At 37.4% G+C, this 10160-nt stretch overlaps 1 pseudogene; it reads left to right on the forward strand.

Annotated features, from left to right (window-relative positions):
• Nucleotides 1-8156: 8156 nt before the first annotated feature.
• LOC149224914 (aldehyde oxidase GLOX pseudogene) lies at nt 8157-9827 on the forward strand (annotated as a pseudogene).
• Nucleotides 9828-10160: the final 333 nt, after the last annotated feature.

Genomic DNA, 10160 nt, shown 5'->3' on the forward strand with positions numbered 1-10160 from the left:
TCTGGCCCAGAATTTCGGCCACTCCCCAGAATTTGTGTAACTTTTAGAATCCACCGAAGACGTGATGACAAAGATAAAAAAAACTGAGAAATAAAACTCAGGACTAAGCCTAACCATCCCCAACTGGGATTGAAATTTTGTCAAACACTTGGAATCAATGCAACCTACAGGTTTAGGATAGAAGACAAAGCATGAATGACTAAAAGCACTTATGAACCATGGCAGGAAGGATCACCAACGTCTCCATTGAACTATTATAACATCAATTAGGTCTTGCATCCATCATTTTAACATTCAAAAGTAAATACATGAAATAACCATTAAATGAATCAACCAATTAACCATGCTTATAACGAGCATAAAACCATGTAAATATCAAACATATGACATCCTTTAAATCCACATATAAACAAGTGAAAAAGTAAGAGAACTTAGCTTTCATTAATAATATAAAAATCTGAAAAGGTTTAGTACTTCCATGTACCACCCGACTTTAGATGTTGGCGAACCAAATATTTCTTTTAGCCAACCACCCCCATGCCATATTCCAAATGTGAATGTGGGATCTCATAGGAAAACCAATCCAAAAACAACCAAGGGAATCCAAAGGTTAAACCACCTCCACCCTCATCAAATCGTGATCACACCGAAACTGGCGCTCCGATCATAACTGAACCGAACTATGAATTCCATCTGGACTCCATCACTATCCTTGAGGAATTTTTTACCTCTTGCCTCTCAGGCTTTACCGCAATACAACCACGGATCACTTGGCCCTAAACAGAGACCAGTGTCTCAGGCTTTACCGCAATCCAACCACGGATCACTTGGCCCTAAACAGAGACCAGTGTCTCAGGCTTTACCACAATCTAAACCGGATCATTAGGTCATAAACTGAGATTCCTCTCTCAGAGTTTACCGTGTATCCTTCCAAAATAGATCAAGGGATTCCTAGGCCTTTGGGAATGAACCTTGAGACCACCTCCGCCCGAAATTCTGAAATTCATCCGAAAAACCAAAGATCCAAACCGAAAAAAAATATCCCAACACCACGGCATCAGGAAAAAGGCGAGGCTAGGCTGAAAACCACTGTCATAACCTGGAAAAACCATGCCACCGACAACAAGAGAGCCATACACCAACATGCAAAGCCATGCATGTCCAAACCAAATAGGAAATCACACATGAAATATGCTACCTGCAAGTATTCCTGATGAAGCTCCCTGATCCTGCTCTTCTTCCTTGATCCTTGCTTTCCTTCCTTTCCTTTCCTTGCTCTAAAACCTAAGCAAATACTTGAGCTAAGTGTTTACATTGACCAAGATGTTGCCAACTAATCCTCTTAAGCCTTTTTATCAATGAGTACTCTATTTTCTTCAATTTCCATCATTTTCATTCAATTTCCTCGTCACATGCAACCTATGACCTTTTACCTCACTTTTCTCCTAATTTCATTTCTTTTCATAAACAAATGTGCCAAAATTCCTTTTTTCCTTTTAATGCCTTTGCCTTTGCCTTTTCCTTTGCCTTTTCCAATCTCCTTTGCCATAATAAAATGCAATCTCCTTTCCCATAGTAAACTGACTGAACACCCACACCAAGAACATGTCCTACCTAACATTAATCTTGGAATAAGTGTCCCTTGCCCATGGTCTTATTCTTTCCTTTATATACCTTATTACATGGAATTTTCATGAGGGTTGTTACACAATATCATAGTAGTCTTCCTCAAGCCCCCTTGGAGGTTGAGCTCGAGAATGGTTTCCCTAGTCATCACATTGATTGCAGCCCCAAGGTCAATCCAGGTATTAGGGACCATAATTCCATCAATGTGCACAAGCAATACTGGGCTACCATTATCCAAGTACTTTGGGGAGATTACCCTCCCAAGCATTAGGTCAAAAAATTGTCCAACAAAATGGATAGTGGGGTATCTATTCTTCTTCTCCCAGGTATTTTGAAACACTCTTCCTTGATAAGCTTGTTGTAAACGGGGACATCTTTGATGGCTTGGAGAAGGGGTATTTTTACACACAAGTTCTTCAATTCTCCCAGAAGTTAAGCCTCTTCAAGGGCGTGTTGTTTAGGGTGGACCAACCATTCATGGTAAGGAGGTGCATTGGCTTGAGGGGCAGTCTATTCATTCTCTTCAATCTCTCTATGTGGAAAATGTGGGTGATTATCTAGGATCACCTTCCGAGAAGGAAGGTTGATCTCTTGGATTTCCACAACATAAGCATGCTAGGATGTCTCCCCACTATAAACCTATTGTTCCTACTTATTGTTCAGGTTCAGATTGGGTTGAGAAAGCATTTGAGGTTTCTTAAGTGGGGTATGGTGAGGGAGCTATGGTTGAGGTTGAGGTGGAGGTAGTAGAGCAGGAGTTTGGGTTGTTTGAGGCCTCCACCGTGGTGAGAGGTTTCTCCATTGGGAATATTGTGGTGGATATGGTTGGAAAGGAGGGTTAATACGACAAGGAGGATGTTGAGGAGTATAAGGCCAAGGAGGAGGTGTGGGCCATGATGGATGAGTGGAAGGCAACCAAGGCTGGAAAGGTGCATTCTTATTTGGATTTTAATGAGGATAGTGCACACCTTGCATTCCCTGCTAATATGGTGGAGGACCTTAAGGCCTCCTCTGGTTAATAAAGCAGAGTTTCTCTGAACCACCTTTCTCCCCTTGGTATATAGCCCTCAGACCTATCATAGAGAGACGTTCTTCTATTGCATGATTTTCTTTACAAACAAAGTAGACTTCTTTGACATTCAGTGGGCACTCATTCCTAGGGTGTCTCTCAGTGCATCTAGGGTAGAAGATACCTAGTGCCCTTTCTCCTTCCTCTTGGTTCCTTTTAATTTGCGTTGTATCCATCTGTAGCGGAAACGTATGCAACATGCCACTCTTAAAATCCTCCAACATACTTCCTATCCCATGTTTGAGGGCTGATGTAAAGGGAGATGAACTAACCAAGCCTTGGCTAGACCCACCCTTTTTTCTAGCAGCCCTAGAGTGATTCGTATATATTGTTTTGATGACATCATAAAGAAATTAAGAGATGTCTGGACTCGAGACAACATGTTGAGGGTTTCCATTACATCCTCCCTGATCCCCCATAGAAGAACTAGCTTGAGTGATTCGAGATCAAGGGTACAATTAGCCCTCCTATAATTGAGTGGGAATCTTTCCTCATAGTCCTCTAAGGATTCATTTGTTCCTAGGGTCATCCTAAAGATTTCCTCCTTTGTTTCCTTGGAACTGCAGTAATCAGTGTACTTGTCATTGAAGGCTTGTTTCATTTGGGCCTAGGTAGTGATGTTGCCTTTAGGTAAATCATGAATGAGTGCAAGGGTACATCTTTGAGGGTAGATGGAAATAAATTTAGCTTATGTTCATCCAATGCATAGTCATAGGTCCTACAAAAAACAAAAAATTCAAACACGAAGGTGAGAGGATCTCCAGAGTTTAGGCCATGGAAATGTGGAAGGGAAACATGGCTTATATTACTCATTATGGCCTACCATTAGTTTCCCTGATAGGGAAAATCTCATCTTATCTGTTTTTAGCCATGGTTTGTGTAGGTGAGATATGTTTTTCTTCCCCTATGGGTTCCTCAAAAATTCCAGGTTTCTCACCTAGAGGCTTTTCTAATTCCCCTATAGTGAGAGAGGAAAGTTCACAATCACCAAAGAAGAATACAGGTTGACTGCTTGAAGGGGTGGGGGTTTTTGGTAAGAATTTCCCTTGATTTTCCCTACTCCTACGAGGCATGAAAGAACTAGCTATGTTTTTTGAATTCTTTTTCTCCTTCTTTTTTTTTCGTGAAGCTTTCAAACCAATAAGACTAATGCAAAGCAAAAAGCAAGTAACTCCTATGTAGAAACAACACCTACTTGAACACCTCCCTGACAACAGTGCCAAAAAATGATGAGCTATGGTATTGCACCAAGGATGTTGCAACTCCCAATGCTTATCAACCTAAATTATCAACTTGGGGTTCATACAAACTTAGAGGTGATAGTGCTATATGCACAACATGTTACGTTCTACTCATGTCCTCCTCATTCGTTACATTAGATCAAGGTATTCAAATACCACTCCTTCGACTAACTACAAATATAATTTCTTATGAAAGCATATCGTGATTGCAAGGAGATGAACTTGATTCTAACGACAGAAATGAAAATGCCATTAATTAAATGTAAATGCTAATTTAAATGTCATGAAAGGGAAAGGCTAGTCTAGTTGCAAAAGTAAACCCCGCCACCCTATTTTCACACTGTTGTAGCGGCTACAACCACCCTCCAAAAATTTTCCTTAGATTCGTTTTGGAGCCTCCTTACCAACCATCCTCAACAGCATGTATTGCACTATCAGGTACATGAGATTTAGTGGTTTTCTAGCAGCTTCCGAGCCTCTGCATGATAGCTTGTTGCACTCCTGTCAGAGGCTGCTTCTGTAGAGTTGGTCTAGCTGCTGGCTGAGCAACTCCCTCAAGAAATTGCGCAATACTAGAGGGGAACCAGTCTTCCCTCCAGAAATTGCGCAAATATGACTCGCAGCCAACTGGGCTCAGAAACTACGCAATTTCTATATGAAATACCTATATGTTATGTTGTTATCATTGTAAACTGCCCCTCAACCTCTTCTTTTAATGTTATATTGGTTAAATGTGATGTACCATCGTCAACCCTTAGTCCTTGTCTTGATAGAATTCATTGATCAACCATTTAATTGGGTTACTCATACAATTTTTTAAACAGTGTGGTGTGCATCACGTGAAAATGCTACATGGTCATGTAACATTGGTTCACGCCAGTGCTAGGGCATGGCCCACATGTGGTTAATTATTCAAATGGTCAAGATCACAAAGGGTGATCCAACGCTATAGAAATTTGGATAGATAACCTATCTTTATTTCCTTTCAATTTCTTCATTTTGTATTTTTTGGCCACTTGACACGCTTCTTTGCAACTAAGAGAGTTGCGTTGACTTATGACCATAGACTTTCCCACTCAATTATTGGTGTGGCCATTTCATTCCCCATAAGAGATCTTAATATTCTCAAGAGAACAACTTGAATGCATTTTTGAGCTACTTAAGAGGTAAAGCTTTGACCCTGGGAATTCGATTTTTTCCTCTCACTAGATTTAGGTCATAACATGTGGGTGTTGTACATTAATTTTCTAAAATTATATACTCTTAAACACAAACACGCACGCACACACAAATTTCATTTAATATGTTGATCTTTTTTGAATTTTCAAGGTAAATGAAGTTTTAGAATTTTAAAGCAAATTAATAACTAATAAAAATTTATTAAAAAAATTTTAAATAATGAAATAATATCAAGTTCATTTAAAATAATTAAAATAATTGTCAAGTGGGTGTAGCTTAGAGAGGAGGTGATATTATCCTCCCCACTGAGGATTCCAACCCCATCTATATTGACATGCTCACTCCTTGGGAATCACTTCTACATAGATAATTTGTCTATTTTATTAGATATGAAACTAAATTAACATTGAAACTCAAAGAGAAATATAGTGATTATAACGTTCAAGATACCCCAAGTGCTAGAGCACAGAGATATCTTAAAGAGAGGGAATGGATTATTGGGATGAGATTGGATAGACCTTCTTAGTTCATATTTTATTAGGGACTATAATTCAAGTGCATTTACTTGGATATTATAGGATGCATAAAATAGTATTTCTCAAGGGAGAGTATACCTAGTAGGCTATGTGCTATCCATGTTGTTGGATTCTTTAGCTCATTTTAATTTACAATTCTAATTAATAGCAAATCGTGTGAAAAGTTTAACATTATAATTTTTTCTAAACATTTTTAAAGTATTAAAATTAGAACTCTATTGAAATCTTGATTAATAATAAAGTAACAATATTTTCCAATTTAAGAATTTTAATATTTCCTAAGAGAAGAAAACCTTACACACACACACACATATTTTCCAAACTAAGATTTTTAATATTTCCTCGGAGAAGAAAACCCCTCTCTCACACACACACACATTACAATTGTAAAAAAATTGTTTTTTAATATTTAATAAATTTCCACAATTTTTTATAATTTTATTAAAATACACAATCAATGCACTAACCTTATAATTTATTAGTAAATAAAAAATCATTATAAATTTAGTTATAAATATAATATATAAATTATTCATGTAATTCAAATTTGAGTACTCTTTAAGTGTGACTTTTTATGGGATTCCCCAAAAATATGCCCAAAAATCCAAAAAATCGCAGTTAAAGACTACTCCATCAAAATTACATCTCATTCTATACATTTTAAATAAGCATGTGTAAGAGAAATATTATAAAGAATTAGATCCCTTATTATATACCATTCTCATTTAAAGTTTGTTATATGGATATTGATGTTAGCATTTATGGTCATGGACATGAATAGTATGCATACAAGACTTCATTTTGAGTTGCTTATATTTGGTGAACTGAGTTGTTTGATATTTTAATGTAAAGACTAAAAAATTAATAATCCTTTAATAAGATTTTTAATGGTGTTTTAACTAGCATTAATGAATTTAATGATATTTAATTTAAAGATTCAATTTGCTTGTTTTGGTGTTTTTTGTTGTTGATACTATTCTTTATGATATTATAACTTTTTGTTAATATTTATTTTCAAACTCAAATATAAATAATGGTCACATTTTTAACATAGATGAAGCTATTTAATTTATATACCAAAACTTTCCAATTTATATTGGAATATTTAAATAAGAAATATATCCATATTTTAGCTATTTTAAGTTTTGGAGATTTAATAGGTATAATTTTCTGCCAATTTTAGTTGTATTAGGGAAGATATTTTTTAAAATTTTGAAGTTTGAGTTGCATAACTTGCACAATTTAGGCGATGGAGGAGTTTTCAAGGTGTTCAATCCATTTGTTTAGTCAAAAGCATATTTTAAACAACTAAACATCACAATCTCGCTCACAGTTGTGTGCAATAATTAAACAAAACCACAATTTAACATATAACATATTCACAATTTACTTCACGATATATCTTGAGGTGAGTGATATTTAATGTTTTTGAAAATGGGATTTTGGCAATAATGTTTTAATTTGTATTAATGAATTTAATGATATTACTCAATTTTACTTGTTTTATATAATTTGGTAATTTTTTGTTGTTGATGCAATTCTTTATGATGTTATAATTTTTTTGTTATTCAATATGTATTTTTAAACTCATAAATATATCACATTTCTGTCCTGTTAAAAGAAGAACATAGAATAATTAGATGGAATTATTTCATTTACATGACGCAATTCCCTAGTTTTTGGTGGAATATTTAAATAAGAAATATAATCGTAGTCTCGCTGTTTTAAGTTTTGGAGATTTCATAGGCATATTTTTTTGTCAAATTTTCCATTATTAAGGCATATATTTGTTAAAATTTAGAAGTTTGAGTTGTATAATCTACAGAGGTAGGTGCCTAAGGAGTATTCAAGGGGTTGAATCCATTTATGTAGTTAAAAAAACGCACTTTAAACAACTAATATCACAATTTCCCCCACAAGTTTGCTGTAATCTTAATGAGTTGTTTTTAGTGAGACTTTTTGGAATCTTTTCTGGTGGGATTTTCCCGTCTAATTTCTCTAAAATCCTGCAGGAATTTATTGAAATCACTTTTCAGGGTGGGTGCTGAATTTATATATACACTCAAAAAGCCAATTTAAATAACACAAATCAAGATTCCACCTCAATTTTTTTTCAGCCAAATTCTACAGTAGAAATTCCAAAAAATTGTACTAAAAACAACTCCTCACCTTAATATATTATTGTCACCTTAAAATATAAATGTGAGAAGTTTATTGTGATTGCGAAAATAGAGTTTTGGAAATGCTATTTTGCTTATATTTTCCATTCCAAGTTGGTCTAGCCATGTTTATTGTGGTCTGTGATCCAGCCAGAAATGAAATAAGAGTGAGTTTTAATTGAGGTTGGCCACGTTGAAAGAGCAGATACATCCACGATGACTATGGCTGGAATGTGGAGACCACTTACAACTATGCATTTGACATCACCTCTCTATAAAAACTCAGCTCATGAACTCGCCTTTGCAGAGCGTACCAACAGCAATACCGATTTCTGGATATCATATCATGGAGTCCAAGTGTTGCATTTGGATTCAATTTGTGGTGTATATTCTGGTAATCAATATTTGCAGGGCGGATGGCCGTGATACGGTAAGCCCTGGCCCTGGGAGATGGGAAGTGGTGATTGAAAATGGAGGTGTGTCGGCGATGCATATGGCCACCACCATTATGGGTACAGTGGTGATGTACGATTACACAGATTTTGGTGATTCTAATATAAGCCTCGCAAATGGAATTTGCATAGGTAAATCAGCCGGTTATCATGATTGCTCAGCGCACTCCATAGAATACAACATTGCTACAAACAAGGTGAGACCGTTGACGCTGAGGACTGATACTTGGTGTTCATCGGGAGCCTTTGCTGCGGACGGTACTTTGGTTAGCACTGGTGGATGGGGCGATGGAAACATGAGCGTTCGTAAATTTGTACCTTGTGAAACTTCTACATGTGATTGGGTTGATCCAGCTGGTGAACCTGGATCTGGGCTTCTGAACGATCGATGGTATGCTTCAAACCAGATCCTTCCTGACGGTAGAAGTATTGTTGTGGGGGGCAACTACGCTTTTACCTACGAATTCCTGCCACCAAGGAAGCCTGGTGAGGGAGTTTACAATCTGACGTTTCTAGAAGACACCTATGTGTCCCAAAACCTGCAGAGCCTGTACAATCTCTATCCTTTTCTTCATCTCTCATCCGATGGAAATCTCTTCATCTTCGCCAACCGTGATTCCATCTTGCTTGATTACCAAAGAAATGTTGTGGTCAGGCATTTTCCAAGAATCCCAGATGGCCCAAGAAATTACCCCACCACCGCCTCATCTGTGATGTTGCCACTGTCCGCATCTGATGCATTTCGGAGGACAGAAATTATGATCTGCGGTGGTGCTCCTGTTGACAGTTACAATTTGTCACTTGCAGGGATTTTCATTGACGCGCTCCAGAGCTGTGGAAGAATGGTTATCACAGATCCCAATGCCGATTGGGCAATGGAGAACATGCCTGCTCCCAGAGTTGTGGGAGATATGCTGCTTCTTCCCACCGGTGAAATTCTGATTATCAATGGAGCGGAGAAGGGATGTGCAGGTTATGGGCAAGCAACCAATCCAGCTCTTGCTCCTTATTTATACAGACCTAATGCATTGCCAGGGCAGCGCTTCTCAGTACTCGCAAGTTCCACTGTTCCAAGAATGTATCATTCCACTGCAATTGTATTGCCTGATGGTAGGATTTTTGTGGGAGGTTCCAACCCCAACAAAAATTATAATTTCACCGTTATGTTTCTCACAGAGCTTCGTCTGCAAGCATACAGTCCTTATTACTTAGACGAATCTTCCCTGAAGCCCACCATCATTTCTGTGCTGCCTGCTTCGGTCACTTATGGCGGTAGCTTCAAGGTTCAATTCGCTGCAAATAATCATCATAACATTTCCATTCAGTTCAACATTTATCCTCCGACCTTCACTACTCACTCTTTTTCCATGCATCAGAGATTGCTTCTGCTTGCATCTGCCACCCCACAATTAGAATTAGTAGGAGGAGCGGGGCAGAATATTTATAGTGCCCTAGTAACGGCACCTCCCACGCCTGTTGCAGCACCGCCTGGGTACTACATGCTATTCGTGCTCAACAGTGGAATACCCAGCGCTGCCACTTGGATTCATTTGTCTTCTAATTAGACTCATCCTTCCGCTTTGACATTCTCAATAATCTCCTCATATGTACTGTACTCTACCCTACTCTACTGTACTGAGTGAGCGCGCTGCAACGGTAACCTCTCGTACATTTCAGAGCAATAAAAGTTTTGGGTTTTTTTTCTTTCTGTGGGGAAGAAATTTGAAATTTGTTAATCAAAATTGTACATTTTTTTCACCAATGTAGTGAAAAAGCAATAAAAGTTTTGGGGATGAAATTTGAAAATTGTTATGAAATTGTGCATTTCTTTCATCAATGTAGTGAAAAAGCAATAAAATTTTGGGTCTTTTTTTTCCTTTTTTCATGTAAAGAAATAT

Source organism: Pinus tabuliformis, chromosome Q, assembly GCF_031772625.1.
Source record: "Pinus tabuliformis cultivar Carrire ecotype Pingquan chromosome Q, CPIR1, whole genome shotgun sequence".
In the NCBI taxonomy this organism is placed as follows: Eukaryota; Viridiplantae; Streptophyta; class Pinopsida; order Pinales; family Pinaceae; genus Pinus; species Pinus tabuliformis.